Source organism: Heterocephalus glaber, unplaced genomic scaffold (genome assembly GCF_053883595.1).
Source record: "Heterocephalus glaber isolate CG9 unplaced genomic scaffold, H.glaber_assembly_v1.0 deba00001550, whole genome shotgun sequence".
Taxonomy (NCBI): domain Eukaryota; kingdom Metazoa; phylum Chordata; class Mammalia; order Rodentia; family Bathyergidae; genus Heterocephalus; species Heterocephalus glaber.
This window is the reverse complement of record NW_028258343.1, coordinates 12,947,103-12,963,273: the sequence shown is the minus strand read 5'-3', so window position 1 is coordinate 12,963,273 and position 16,171 is coordinate 12,947,103.

Below are 16,171 nucleotides of genomic sequence, written 5' to 3'. Positions count from 1 at the left end.
TGCCCAAAACCCTTAGACTTCCTGGCCATAGTTCTTCACTGATACTGAAAACTTCAACCCTAAACATCCTGGGCTATGAGATCAGGGATCTGAGTTTGAGATGACCACACCCCAAAGCCATTCATTGAAGGTCTTTTATTGTTCACAGTCAGTTAGAAGGAAACCTTAGCTTTTAAATGCAATCAGGTTCATCCTCAGCAACCAGGATGTATCTCAGACACATGGAAGTCTCTATGTTGTTCCCTTTGTCATTGAAGGAAGTAAATGCTGAACATCTTACAGAACTGTATCACCCCACCCTTGTCCTATTTCTAATTCTCACTTGCTCTGTTCTCCAAACAGATCTGGTTGACTATATCCTTTTCTTGTAATGAGGATATGGAGTAAACAAAGGAAATTTAATTATTTGAAATCAGACTAGTTATTTTAGTATATTATAAACAAAGTGAGAATTGGCTTCAGAATTGCATTAACTTTAAACGATCTTTGTAAGATTCTCATTCCATAAATGTATCTTTTATAAAACATGCCCATTTAAGCAATTTAACAATTTGAAAATTATATATATATATATAAAACTTGATTGTGGTGATCATTTGACAATATATACATATATTAAATCATATTATATACTTTAAATCTATACATCATTATCAACTATATATCAATGAAGCTGGAAAATTTTAAAATAACTCATAAAAATAGAAATATGAGGAATTCTAGTGTGAGATATTTAATGCCATCAACTATATTTCCCTACTGGAAAACATTGGCTTTCCAAAAGACATTAGTTGTAAAGTTTTTCATTTTTACAGTCTTAATATAGTTTGTCTGGCATTGTGGGAGGCAGGAGGAACTCAAGTGTGAGTCCGGCCTGGGCAACTTAGTGACTTCCTAAGACCCCATCTCAAAAAAATGTATATATATATGAAAGGGCCATGGATGTAGCTCAAATCCCAGTGCAAAAACCCCACCTGAACAATCTGATCTCCCGTAACTCCCTCTTAAGGTCCATACAGGGAGGTGAATTCAGTGAATTTACTTTAGACCTGTCTAGGCATCCAGCATCCAGCACAACTCCACAGGGCAGACACAGTGTCAGCCCGCAGCACACAGTGGCCGGCAGAATAGCATGGAGCTCTGTGCAGTTGCTGAGTAGGAGCAGGCTTGTTTATGCTGAGTTCTTCCTGCTAGACAGCAGCACTAACTCCCTTAGAATCTCTTCCCATAATGGTCCCTAAGGCAAAGAGGCTTGGCTGTGGAGAGGAAATAGGCTCTTTAATTTGTTAACCATGCCCAGAAAAGAAGAAAACAAATGACTCAAACGAGACTGTCAAGTGGTCTTTTAAAAGTCTTCTCCTGAATCAGCTACAAAAAAACCCAAACACAATACCAACTCCTCCCCATCACATATGTGTATGTGTGACTTGTTTGATCTTTACCATCCATCTGATCTTATATAAGGTTTGAATCCCAGGAAATCTCTTCCTCTGACTTTTCAGTTTCATTCTTTCTTAATGATCACATTGTCCAAAGGCTCAGACTGATAATATGAGTATAATATACTGATTATATATAATATACTGATAATAGAAGTCATTAATGCTGAAAGACTATTGCTAACGGGTCCCATTTAGAAAACTGTAGATGATCAGGAAAGACTGGGGTTAAGATAGAACATCATTTCCTTAGATGAGGGTCCCAGGTTACCAGAGCAGGAAGTTAGATATTTCCATCCAACTCTCTATACAGTCCTCACTCAAATCCACTGAAAATAAAAAGATACTTTCCCCAACTCATGGACCTAAGTTGCACAGTAACTTCTTATGATAATAGCTTTATAAGGAAGAAATTCTGCCACAGAGACCTACAGTGGTTTTTTGGTGTCTGATGCAGTGGAAAGAGTGTTAGCTTTTGAAATATGGAAATTTTTTGAACCAGGTCTCTGCTGCTTCCTCAGGCATTTTGTAATTTTGATATGTGATGTTTACATAAAGGATTTTGGTGGTTTTGGTAGTATGTATGTGCTACAAGGGCAATCAAAATATATAGTGAATGTTTAAATTAAAATTTATTACTGTGAAAAACATTGCCATTAACTCCCCCTCAAAATCCTCCTCCTCACTTCCGAGACACTTACCCCACTGTTCTCGACACTTTCCAAAGTAGTTCTTTCATATGAGATGTGACTCACTACAGTGACTGCTGCCACCGGGTGCCATCCAACAGAAAGGCCGTCTCATATAAATATGATGCTGTGTCCTCATCCATCTTATTCACCAGATCTGTCACCATCTGACGCCTGGCTCTTCCCCAAAGTCAAAATGACCATGAAAGATGAAAGTTTTCAATCAGTTCAGGATATCAAAGCATCCACAATAACACAACTAAAGACATGCATGAAAGAAGATGTCTAGAACTGCTTCAAAAATGGCAAGAATGATGGGGTATGTGTGTTTGAGGCAAGGGGAATATTTTGAGTGGGATTAATGATAATATCTTTTACTCTAATAATGTAAAAAATTTAATACTCACCATAATTTTTTAAATCAGCTCTGTCTCTGTCTCTCTCTTTCTTCTTTCTACCTATCTATATTGGTATCTTTCAATCTGTAGTTCATATTTGTTACTTCCTTTTCTTAATTTAAATCTGAAGCTCTGGGCTCAAGATTGATTGCTCCCCTCTTTGTTCCTCATTTTCTAGAATGCAGTTTTCCAAGATGGGGTACTGGTGGGAGGAGCAGGTGCTATGCCTATTTTATTCATCAGCTGTGAGCCACACACCCCATGTCATGCTTGAAGACACCCTCAAAAGCCATTGTTCATTCAGGGTTATTGAACAGGCCCTGGGTAAATTGTGGATCATCTGTTGGTGGCACCATGGCCGCATACTTCAGGACCTGCTTCTGCAGTACCCTATGGAGCCAGGTGTGGTCACCAGTCATGCCTTGCAGTCATGGGGGCAAGTCAGCCTGGTCCCACAGCAGGAAAGCCAAGGTACCAGCCACAACCTTGTCCACTGTGGGAGCCTTCATGGCTGTCACAATGTTCCACGCACCATCAGCTATGGCTGTCATGGGACTGATGTCACCTCTGGGGTGCAGCAGCAGGACAGGATCTTTGTTCAGGAGATCACCCACTTCCACATTTTTTTTTGAGACAGGGTCTCACTTTGTAGTTCAGACTGGCCCTGAACTCACTATGTAGCCCAGGCTGGCCTTGAACTCTCAGGGATCCTCCTGGCTCAGCCTCCTGAGTGCTGGGATTGCAGGCACGCACCACCACGCCCGGCTTGTTTAGTTATTTTTTTATGGGCTAAATGTTCACTGATAGCATGAGTTTATCAGGTATTTGGTTATTTAACTATATTGGCTCCCTTTTACTGTATTTTTAAACGCTTGATGACTCTTGTTTGTGCTTTCAAACTTATGGCTGAAATTTCTGAGTGGATTACCTGTCCCATGATTGCATAACCCAGGTAGGGGTTAAGGGTTTTGCTGAGCTGCTGGAATTTTCACAGGAATATGTTTGCAGAGACGCCCTGGAAGAATCAGAATCTGCCACTGCACCAAGTACATCAGCATCTGGCCATCTCCTAGATCTTGCCAAGCACATAGCGTTGCATCTTTTTTCTCTGACACCCCCAATGCCCGTGCCTTCACCATGCAGACATCCAGCCTGGCCAAGAAATGTTCCAGGGGTCTGCTTTCTTAGACACTCTTGGTCCTGTACCCATTTAATTACAGGGAGTTTCCACAGCATCAGTCTCCTTCCCGCTCACGTTATCGCCATCTTCTATTCCCACTGCTTCCCTGTTTCTATTTGCTGTCTATCTTTAAAGCATTTCCCACAGAAGCTCCCCTTCTGCTTTTCTAGTACAGTTCTGGATGAACTTTTGCTTGTGTAAACATGTGGGAGTGATAGAGAAAGTGGACTCTGGACTCAGGCTTTCTGAGTTGAATCTTGGCTGTGCTTTTTCCTAAATATGTGGCCTTGTGTAACTATCAATCTCTCTGTGCCTCAGTTTCCTCGACTGCGAGATAGAGGATATTAAGAAGATTAAATGTATGAGCGTCTGAAATGCTCAGGATGATGTTTGGTTCAGAGTGAACTGTGGTTCCAAAACATGAAGTCATTTTTATTAAACTTATCAGGCAAAGGAAACCTGCATTGAAGAACAAAACCTCTCCCAACAACATAGGAAAAGGATTCCATACAATTCTGGGCAAGCACACAAGATTTCCAACAACCCTATTTTAAACCATACATGGAGCACAATATTTTGGGGTCCTGGCTTCAAGCAGGACTGTCTTAATAGAGCCATCATTCTGTGTTAGAACTGGTTCAGTTTGATCTTGTAGTTTTTCCCCCCAATTTTTTACTTTTTATTAGCCCACGTTCGCCATCCCCAATGATTACATTCCTCCTGGGGAGTTGGTACGTGTACAGAACACGTCTTATTTTTTTCATCCCTTTCTTCTCTTCTTCCTCCCTCCTCCCTCCACCTCTTGGTCCCCTTCCTGTTTGCAAATCTGTGTGAAGCACCCAACTTTCTCAAGAGTTTGGGTTTAAATGAGAATGTCAAATGGCACGTCCTGGATGTTGCTGTGATTCCTAAAACAAGGCTTCTTGAGTCCCACCTTGAGGCTCACCATCTACAACACCATGTTAAATGTGGCTTGTTCTTGTTATCATTTGGAGAGGAGATTGCTGCATGTGCTCTTCCTGTGTTTAGTGCACCCATTGTTACTCCTGTGTGACCTCACCCCATTCGCTCAGCATCACTCACCCTCCTATTTCTCATTAGCGGATGGAAAGAGCAATACCTGTCTCCTTAGGTTCAATTGGCATGAAGATCAGAAATGCAAAGCTCCTCACCTCATGATGAGGTGGTCCTGGTAAACCTGTTGTAAGTCAGAAGCATGGAGTGCTGAACGTGCACATAGCACCCCTAACCCAAGCCTCGCCATGTGGCCACACAGCCACTGCAGAGTGAGGGTCGTTTCCCCTCCTGATGGTGGGCTGCTGCTGTGCTGTATCACAAGAGCGAACCCAACTGCATATTGTAACCCCCGAAAAGACCAAAGTACTGTTTCTACTGAAAGTGTATATAGTGCTTTCATACCGTCAGCACGGTTAAAAATTGTAAGTTGAACCATTGTAAATAGAGGATCTGGGCCGGGGATGTAGCTCAGGGGTGCTGCCGCTTGCCTTACAAGCTCAAAGTCCTGAGTTCAAACTTCAGTACCAAAAAAACACAAAACAAACAACAACAACAAAATAAATAGAGGATCTTCTGCAATGTGCTTGTCATAATCTGTTCAGGCTGCTGTAATGAAATATAACAAACTGGGTAGCTTAGGAACAACAGAAATTTATTTCTTACAATGCGAGCTGGGAAGCCCAAGATCAAGGAGCTGACAGGCTTGGCGCCTTCCTGGTTTTCTGACAGCACCTCCTTGTTGCTGCTTCCACTCAGGGCAGGAGGGACAACAGCCTCCCTTAAGCCTCTTTGTACAGACATCAGTCCCAGTGGAGTCCTCACAAGTTCATCCCTGTGACTAATCAATCACCTCCCCAAGGCCCCATCCTTTAACACCTTCATATTGGGAGTTAGGTTTCAACATATGAACTTTGAAGGGACATTAACATTCAGACCATAGCATTATTTAGTTGCACAACCATGAAGGTTTTAAAATTAAAGCTATATCTTTTTTATATTAACTGGGTATCCTATGCTCAAATGAGGAAAATAGCTGTTGGAAAACAAGCATCCCTGAATTGGCCCGTGACCAGCCTTGACCATGGCATGGAAAGATTGTTCTGTCAGATGAGCACATCATCACTTAATGCTCAGGGTAACACACTATTTGCTCAATGGGAATTGTTGCTCAACATGATTGTGAGACACTGGATGTGTATCGTCTCCATTACTGTCAGACAGGACATTTATCTGCGTTAGCTGTAGTAGCTTATCATAGTGGGAACCAGATTGTCAGAGTGAAATTGAATTTTAGCTTGGAAGAGTGACCCTTAACTTGGCCTAATCTGGGTCTATTCAGAAATGTAACAAATAGAGAAACAGTAGCAAGGCAATAATTTCTTAGTCTTTCATTCCATACGGACACATTTCTCAAAGTCATCTGCCTGTTGGCCTGAGATGTCCCTGACAGAGGTGTCTCTTCTGCCGCCTCTCCTCTCTCTATTATCCTTACTATTTGTATGTCTACCTTCTTTTCACATCCTAAGGGAAAGGCACAGCCAGGGGTCCACATTCTCAGGAGCCAAACAAATGGGTAATTGGAAGTAATGGTGTCTCTGGATAGCGTCATTTTGCAGGTCGGTTTTAATATCCAACTTTCTGCAAAACTGAAGAATCCAACCAATTAGCTGATGAGCCATCATAGTCCTTTCAATGGTGGATAACTCTGAGATATTTGGCACCCAAATCAGAAGCAGTTCAAAGAGCTAAACCAAAGTCACTCTTATATGTTTTACTTATGCAATTATTTCTTTTAGTATTTAGATCTATGACCAATTAAAAAAGGACATGAAATTGATCATAAGCTAGAGGACTCCCACTCCAACACTCAGAAATATGCTATTTAATACAAACAAAGAAAGTCACATTAATCTCATTAAGGACTGCATTTCTAATAGTATTTTCATTTTTATTCACATTTTGATATGTTTTATATTGCTCCCAAAATTGTGTGTTAATAATAATTGTCATAACCCCATCTAGAATATGACATTTAAAATGTAGAGACTCATGCTTGTTACTAAAACTGAAATCTAAAAAAATTTTATCTCAGGATGCCCATCGGGGAGAGCAGAAATGATGCTGATCTTCATGGTAATATCTGGATTTTATTATATTAATTTCAATTTTGTGATGAGACATCACTTAAGGCATTGAGTATGAATTTGTTAGCCTTTGATAAATGTTTGCTTTATCTTTATGACAAAGCAGATAACTTGCTTGAGATTTGAGCACCAAATATCCCCTTAAGAGTGTACTGATATGGCCAGGGATTTAGCTCAGTGTTTCTGCTGCCTGCCTCGCAAGCACAAGGTCCTGAGTTCAATCCCCAGTACCCAAAAAAAAGAGTGTACTGATATAACAACCCTCTCAAATTTCATAAAAATAACTTTACAAAACCTCAAAGGAAAAAACCCAAAACCTATAAGTTCTGAAGCTACTGATGAATTATTTAGGATTTTTTAAACAACCTGCTTTTCAATTATCTTTATTACATATTAAGCTTGACAACTGTCCCTAGGTATAACAGAAAATTCTTTGTGTAAACAAGTGCATTTTTCAGGTTAAAAAGCACATTTGTTCTGATTCTGAATGTCCAACACTAAATTAAATCTTTTGCTGCAGGTTTCTTTCAGATGAGCAAACTACCATGACTGAAGGCGGGAGGGAGGTCTTGTCTCCACCTACTATTGGTCAGTGATTGTACTATTAGTCATCTAAAACCAAAATATTATGTGCAAATTGTAGTGAAAATGACAGTAATCAAGATGCTACTGTTACTTTCTATTGTCTATTAATCTTGACAAGTAAAAAATCATAGAGAATATACACAATCTTGAAAAAGATACATTGAAATATATGGGTGAATACATTGTCAAAATTCCATGCACCTATTTTTCTCCTACAAAATATTGTCAAAGAAGTGGGAGAAGGGAGGACTTTGGCAGTAGTTTGTCCAGTTATCTCACTAAGAGTTTTTTACAGAAAAGTACATTTAAAAACTTGATTTTATTTGTTAGGCAGTTGATTTTGATATCTACATGTAAAGTAACATTCCTTAACATGTGCTTAAAATTGATGACATTGTTTCTTAGCTTAGAGAGAGAATATTATTTTTAATTATACTTAAAATACTGCTTACTAAGAGAGCAATTCTTAATGGGTGTCTTTGTGGTACCTTGTATTTTCTTTGTAAAATGGTCTATTTTTCATAGTAACTTTGTTCTTTTTTTGGTAATTCTAAAGATCAGAATATATATCATATGTTTGTTGAAACTGTATTATAAAAATAATGCTACCTTTCTTTTTAATAGGATGTCACCATTTATAGATGCTTGCCTATGATTTGTATTATTATCTTCCCATTTCCTTTTTTTTTGGTACCAGGGATTGAACTTGGGACCTTGCGCATGCGAGGCAGGTGGCAGAACCACTGAGCTAAATCCCCGGCCCCCTATTTCCATTTAGAAAGGAGTCTGGCATATCCTTCACCCTATTAAGATCTCAGTAAGATTGGCTGGTCCTTGAAGTCATGCCAGGAGAAGTCTGGAGTCCTCCCCACTGTGCTTGCATTCTCAAAATCATTTCCATCTTGAGATCTCACCTTCATGTGATGAAACTGTACTGTAAGTATGCAGCCTAGGCCTGAAACTCAGCTTCATTGTCAATTTCGTACCCATTCAATCTTAACATTTGTTAGTGTAGCAGATTTTGCTGAAGGTTGGGAGTAATGAAGGGAAGAAGTTGAACATCAGGTTGCTAGATCCCGAAGATGTCCTTCTGCCTCCCTTTCACTGGAAACCCTACAATATCCTTTCTGTCCACTCCCTCCCCTCATACCAAATGCCTGTGGTAAATAGGACCCTCTGCTGAGAAAGGAACTGTAGCCTCCCTCCCTTTGGACAGAGGGAAAGAAATTGAAGTTCAAATACAGAGTTTCATAGAAATACTTTGCTGAGTACTTGGTGAGTAAAAATGGCCTCTAGACCACAACGTTTTATGACGTGTTTTAACTTTTCAAAAAATTCTACCAGGAGAAAATAGTTTGGCCCATCAGGTGAGAAGTTATTTGTTATATAAACTGTGGGTTTCATGTACAAGCAATTCACAACAGAGATCTACCGAGAAGAGAAAAAAGTCCTTGTTTTTGATGAGGCTATTTATGGTAGTCAAAACTGGATATAGTTTTATTTTGTAGCCTAGAAATTGTTTGCCTTAACAGCCTAAAATCTATGGCAAAAGAGATTTTTTGATAACCAGATAAAAAGCTTAAAATACTAAATATGAAAGCAACACTTTGCCTTCCCTTTCATTGGCAATAAAACTAGGTGATCTCATGAATTATTCCAGATTAGTTTTGATTTTTAAAAAACTGGTTCTTAAGATATCTCTCCCTCAGCCTCCTCAGATCTTTGGCCAATTTTCTGTTGGCCCTGCTAACCAAGGGGAGTAAACAGGAGATTAATCAGCTAAACAAATGAATAAGATTGGAAGCTTGCCTCAAGTTAAGCAAAAGACTTCACAGGAGGTAACGTGGTGTGGAATGATGATAGACACTACTTAACGTTAGCTCATTACACTGGCAAGAGTGCCACATATGGACGGTATGGAGCTTGGTTGTGTTTAAGAGGAAGTGTTCATTCTATAGCTTAAACTTAGTTTGATAGACCAGCTTTGAAAAATTAAGAGGTGTCCAAGTTCCTAGGGTCAAATGGTGATAGATGATAGTGCCTTCCCTCATTTAGTCCTCTACCCCAAACCCTCAAATCTCTACAGGTTTCTCAGGATAAAAAATAAAATGGTATATTCACAAAGCCTTACAAAAAGCGACTCCAAAAATTAATTTCATAACTCACGTTGGATAAACAGAGAAAGAGGAGAATGTTTATTTCTTTGGCACTGAATTCTAATTCCCCACAAAGGCCCTGACCTCCTTGCCTGAGAATGTGTTTCGCTTCCTATTCCCTTTACCTGGTGTGGAAGCTGGGGTCTACAGGTGTTCCCAGAGAACCTTGCCAATTTATTACAGCGTTGCATGCCCATTCCCCCTGAATCTGCACTGTCCTCTGCACTCACTCAGAACCATCAGAGTCCTGAATGAGTGAGGTCATGTAGTACTTGAGCCTGGATCACAGGATGTCTTGGATTCCATCTTCGTCTTTTGGAGCACTACTTGGAAGATTGAACCACTATAAAAGTCCTAATTGGCAGGGCTTGTGTTCTGAAACAACCTAGTCCAGTGTATGAGAACTGGAGGACCCCAGTAGATCAAGACCAAGTGGATCCCTGTGATTTGGATCAGAAGTAGGGAGTGTACATAGTGGTTTGGATGAAAATGACCTCATCCAAACCAGAATGTATCTGGTTTATTGTAAGCTTATATCAAGGATGTCAGGCATAGTCTTGGCAGTGATGTCACCAGAGTCCAGGTTGCAAAGCCCCACATACCACTTAGTGATTGTACTCCTCTGTACTATGCTGGGAAACTGTGGGGAAAACCGACCAGGGACCCTCAGGGGCAAACATGGTAGTTATGAACCAAGATGACTGCAGTCATATTACGCTGAATCTCTACAGCTTGGAACACAATACACTATGTGAAAAACCACATGAAGCAGAAGAACCACCCAGCCAAGCCCTATCCCAATTCCTAACCCATTCAACTGAAGGATATAATAAAATGATTCCTTTGTACCATTAAATTTGAAAGTTTCTAGGCAGCAGTGGAAAGCCAGAACACTGGGCTTCCACCTATTCACTTTCCAGCTCTCAGTACAAAGCTCACATGTCTCAGGAAGGCTTTCTGACACCAAATCTAGATTAGGGATTCCTTCTAGGTACTGTCATAACCTAGAAGCTCACATACTATTAAAATTATCTGTTCCTGTCTGAGCTTAGTGAGGGCAAAGATCTGTCTGAACTGATCACCAATGTACCCTCAAAACCAACGGTCCCTAATAGATAGTATGCAATAAATACTCATGGCAAATGGAATCAGTGAATGGGTTCCTTATGTGAGCAAATAGTGATCATTAACTCTACTAGCAAGAAAGCCTCTCCTTGTTACATGATATGAAAATTAGCCTGCAATAAAGGCAGTCATACGGAATGTATCTCAGCAAACTCACAGCAGCATGCATTGCACAATCAACTTAGCCACCTAAGCTGCTAAAATACATGGAGGATTAAAAAATAAATCTAAGGAGTTGGTAGTGCAGCTCAGTGGAAAAGCATGTGCCTAACACTCATGAGGAAGGAAAAGAATAGAAAGAAAAAAGAAAAAGAAAAAGTAGGCTCTGGCTAGGGAGAATGTATTTTCAAATATTCACTTAACTCCATTGTCCTGAATTTTGATTAATCAAAAGTCAAGTACTCTTAGATCAGTGTTATTTTCATAGTTTTTATGGATAAGGGGACTATTAAGACGGGAAAGACTCATGATCTGTTTTCTAGATGAAGAAAAATGCCTTCCCATGAACTATAAATAAGACATCTGTGAATTGGCAAATGCTAACCAAACAAGTTCATTTTGTTAACAGTAAAACTGTCAGGAGCACATTTAAACTGAAAATATACAACTAGGAAAGTTTTACAAGATGCAGATGTCATGTAATGCAGTGAGTTGAGCCAAATGACCCAAAAGATGTAATGGGCAAGAATTTTTACAAAATGAATAAATGATCAAAGAAAATAAACACACACATACAAATACATGCACACACAGACACACACACACACTCATACGGCAGGATGACCCTCTTATGTCACTCAGTGAGTCTCAGCTTCTCCACAAGCTTCTGACTCTACCTGAAGAGTAGCCAAGGCAAAGGCCAAAGGTGTTTCCAGGGTCAGAGCCGATCTCAGCCGAGAGCTCCTGATGGTTTTCTTAACTCCTGGCAGTTACATATAATTTTTTATAAGAGCATCTATAGGTAAATGAATTCACCTCGAGACCATAATGAAAGTGAAATAAATCAGACACACAAGCTTAAATAGAACATGGTTTCTCTTATATGAGAAACCCAAAGTAGAAATAAAGAGCAAAATAAGAGGTAGATAAGAGGAAGTAGGGAGAGAGATCTTTCTCAGTGGGAGGGACCAGGAAATGGAGGGAATGGGGAGGGAAGGAAGGGAAAAGGGATTTTAAAAAGAAAGTTGAAGAAAAAATGGAAATAAAGCTTTTGCAAATGGGAAGGGGAAGAAGAATTAGAGAGAGCAGGGAGGGATGGAAGGGGAAGCGAACAAAAAATTCAGCACTAAGGTGTGCTATGTATATGTACAAAGTTCCCATGGTAAATGGAATCATTATGTACAGCAAACATGTACTAATAAAAAAGTTTATATTTGACACTTAACAGGAAATGTGTTCATATTTATTGTAAATAAAACTCACTCCCACAATAAAAGATCTGTTTTAGTGCTTTTCTGTTACTTTCAGTGTGAGGAACCTCTGTGATTAATCCAACAGCCACACGCAGCAGCCCACAGGCTGCTTTCTGTAGCTTTCCTCGGGGAATGAAATCCCAATTTATTGTCACGTTCTTCAGGGCTCAGTTGTCCATGTGACATATTCCTTACCAAGAATTTCCTATGAAAGCAAAGTACAGTACAAGAGCTTTGATCCAGTGTGACTCAACACAATTTTCCTGATATACTGAATGATTTATGTCATTTTCACATTGTAATTTATTTCTTATTTATATTTAGGGTTTGGGTGACCATCTTCCGGTTATATTGTCTAAATATTTTCCAAGAATATACACCAGGAGGAAAGCCCTTCTGAAGTCAATGTTATCATTCTAGTTTCTTCCAAGGAAAAACATTGAGATTACCTAACTCAAATGAGGAAAGAATATATTACAAAAGCACCACTTAATAAATTTGAGGCCCTTTTCTTCCACATCTGTCCTGTCTCTCTATATTTAGATCACACAACCTCAGACATCCAATAGTCAAAACTCATTATTTTAAAGACAAGGCCTAGAAAGTTTAGCTAAATTCACATAGTTATTGGCAGAGCAGGCAGAAGATAAGAGTGAGAGCCCCATCATGGAAGCAGAGGCATAATTCCAGGAGTACAGTTATGCTGAAGGAAAACTCTGCAGCCTCACAGAGCATACCGAGGCTGACTCCCCATCCACTCCAACTTTACTCATTAAGATATATTCCTATGGTGCCAACAGATTACTTAGGTGAGGCATAACATAAATTTTTAAAATGAAAGTTTAACCAGTTTCTCATACCACAGATGAACAATTTTGCTTTCTCAAGATTATTTTTCCATTATTTCCTAACAATATAACATTTCTATCATCTTTCTGAACTCAGCTATCAAACAAAATGGCAGACAGGAGTCCCTACAACAGAAGATAAAGATAAGTTCGCAGACAACACAGGTGCTTCGTGTACTTGGGAGTAGCATGGTTTCTCTCATACCACATTGTCAAGCTACCCATTAAGATGTTCTTATTGAGGTCACAAAAGCTGGTGAAAGAATAGATTCTTTAAATAAGATTGTTCTGTGAGCTTGATTTTTCTCCTGAGAGATGAAGAAGAAAAGAGAGGAAGATTCATATATGTCTGTGGTTGGTTAATGGCTAGTGGCTTACAAGCTCTTCATAGGACTGAGACACAGGTCCTAAAATCTGCTCCTAGGTTCATGACACTTTGTCTAAGCTCTTCCTTAGACATGAGAATGCTGTTGAGTTAAAGAGCCATTCTCTGGGTGAGACCCAGGATGTGGCATTGAAAATATCAGGGTTTGGAGGACGCTGAATGATGACAGATATTTCCAAATATAGAAGTGGACCACAAATTGTATAGTTTCACTAATCAAGGATTAATTAATTTAGGCTGGGAAGGAATGTTAAAGTCCGAGTGGTTTCCTGTCTGCTTTGTCGCTATCACAAGATTATGGAAGGCAGCCATGAGGATAACATTATGCTAGTTAACCATTATGTTTATATTCTCTTTTTGCACCTCTATTCCACTTTGATGTTGTTGTTCTGTAGTACTAGAGATTGAACCCAGGGCCTTTCCACTGAACTACTTCCCCAGCCGTTTTTATTTTTATATTGACACAAGGTCTCACTAAGTCAATTTCAGGCAGGCCTGAAATTGGAATCCTCCTGCCTCAGCCTCCCAGAGTGCTGGGATTACAGGCATGCGCCACCACACCCGACTTCTTTTCCACTTCTTAGGATTAGCACAAACATTACAAAATCCTGGGTTAACATGTCACCCACTCATTTGTCTTTCATATTTAAGAATTCCAACAAATGATTAACAGATGAGCATCTTTATGCATAAATATATGGCAATAAGTTTATAAATGGGTTGCAAACAGATCTAGACATTTGTATATATGGTGATAATTTTATGAATTATTTATTTTTTAGAATTTGGATAAAGACTACTGATGTTTCAGCATGAGGCACAACAAAACTTTGAAAAACACTATTCTTAGTTCCTTAAAGTCTGGTTTTATTTATTTTGTGTGTGGGTAGGTCAGTTGGGCTATTTTTCTACTTTAGGCACATTTCCATTGGTAAGTTTGTATGAAGAAAAATACTTTCCCAGGTGTTGTTCTTGAGACAATTATAGGGTTCCCTTTTACAGTAAGTAAAAGTAGTTATAAAATTGATCCTACATCTTACATGTCAGGAACTAACTTGGTGCTTTGCTCTCTTTTATCTTATTTAGTACTTATAATATCTCATAATTTATGTATTTTATGTCATCTTTGAGCCTTATTTGACCTTCACTATTTTGGCAACCTTTCTTTCTTTTGGTACCTTGGGATTTCAAGATGTCTCAAAGCTACATGAAACCTAGCCATTGGCTTCTGTTTACCAGTCTTCTCATTAGACTGGGGAGAGTTAGGGTCAGGATTAGGTTAGATTTTCAGGTAAAAACAACCTTACGTGTGCTAATTGTTTAGGAAAAGTGTGGTCCAGCAGCTTTTGCTGAAACCTGCAGTCATCCTTTCCCTTACATCTTCACATACTCTTATTTGACCTTTGTCTTAGTTATCCTTCCTCTTTATTTGTGCCTTGAGATTTCAAGATGTCTCATAGCTCCACTAGAGATGAGGATGAGCTGCTGTTCACCATCTGTCTTATTACAGGTGGATGGATGACTTCCTTTCTTTTGCTCTTTATTTCTTTCTGCCAGTCTGGACTTCCATAAATGATCGCCTTCCCTGCTACTTGATAAATATTGAGCATTGATTGCAGTGCAGATTCACAGAAGATGAACCGTCTCTGCTCTGTTTTTGTTTGACTGTCAGCTTTAATATAACATTGTCTTATTTTTGTGCAGACTGTTTACCGTGGTCATTCTGTATGCTGGAGTCTTGTTGCTTCTGAGAGCTTTCATTCTTATCAACACCTCTGTGATGTATTCTCTCCACTCTACCCTTAGTGTCCAGCAGTTTGACCATGTAATAGCTTTGCTTCCCACTATTTTTCTCATGTCTGCAGTTTACTGAACTTGAATGTGTCGAGTGCCACAGATGTCAGACCTGATTACTTCTCGTTTCTTCATTCTCTCTATTGTTTTTTTTTTCTTCAATGTGGATAAACTCTTTTGGCTCATCTTTAGATTCAGTGACTTTTTCTTCAGCTGTGTCCAGTCCTCTGTTAATCCCTTGGACCAGAATCTTTATTTCTAATATTGTATTTTCAGTCTTAGAATTTCCATTTAGCTCCTTCTTATGGTTTCTGTGTTTCTGATGAAATGTCCCATGTGTTTATAAATATTTTTTACTTTTTCCACAGGACTCTTTAACATACTTGTCCTGATTAACTTTTATCCATTCATTTGTTTTATTTTTTGTTTGGTATTAGGGATCGAACTGGGGACCTTGTGTTTGTTTGTGAGGCAGGCGGCGGAAGCACAGAGCTAAATCCCTGGCCCCTGATTAATTTTTAAAGACTTAACCTGATAATTTCAACAACTACGATATCCGTATATTGAGTCTGCTATTGTTGATTACCGATTTTTCTTTTGATTTTGGATCACATTTTCTAGTTTGTTTTTGCTGTTGTTCATATGGCTCATAAATTTTTATTAGTAGCAGACATACTGTGCTCTTCTCTCTTTAAACTGTACTTTCATTTTTATTCACAGGTTTATTTTCTTTAGTTACTGCCAAACCTTTCTGTTGGCTTTCCCTTTGTGAACACGTCTTCTCCTGTCCCCTCTTGCATGTTGATCATGTAAGTACTATTTGAATCTCGCTTGGGAGCCAGATAACCAAGGCCCTGGCACACAAAACATTTGCAATCTAATCGGAGTCTTAAGGCAAGCATGCATCAATTCTGTGTTGTAGCATTCTGGCTCACAGCACTGAAGGTAAAATCAAGGCAGGTGAGAGCAATCAAGGAAGTTTCTATGGAGAATATAGAA